This window comes from Choristoneura fumiferana, chromosome 26 (genome assembly GCF_025370935.1).
Source record: "Choristoneura fumiferana chromosome 26, NRCan_CFum_1, whole genome shotgun sequence".
NCBI classification, from domain to species: Eukaryota; Metazoa; Arthropoda; class Insecta; order Lepidoptera; family Tortricidae; genus Choristoneura; species Choristoneura fumiferana.
In genome coordinates this window covers 9,875,256-9,875,570 of record NC_133497.1, presented here as the reverse complement: position 1 = coordinate 9,875,570, position 315 = coordinate 9,875,256, and the positions used below count along the sequence as shown (strand labels likewise).

Sequence of the window (315 nt, the reverse complement as noted above, 5' to 3'; positions counted from 1 at the left end):
CCACCACGGCTCTTATAGCAACGAAGTTATAGGGGTTCGAAAATGGCCTGAACTGCTTCGAGAAAAGGATGGTATGGCCGAGCCGCTTTTTCGCTCGACTTGGCGGGGGCACTGCCATGCCCCCAGATAGAGGGCGTATTGGAGGCTATTATATATAACGCCTGCATAACCCCCCCTAGCCCCCCTGTAGGCCTGTACGCCTGTAAATTGGTAACTGAAATAAATAATTTCATTTTCATTTTAATTTTTTTTTCCTAAACCTACAGGCAGTCTATGTTATCATATAACATGGTTCTAAGATTCAAATGGTTGGCA

The 315-nt window shown here is 45.1% G+C and overlaps 1 protein-coding gene across 1 annotated transcript in view; it reads left to right on the top strand.

Moving 5' to 3' along the window:
- Positions 1-315, top strand: part of LOC141443144 (uncharacterized) — a 15,201-nt gene that overhangs the window by 14,320 nt on the left and 566 nt on the right. The window lies entirely within an intron of this gene.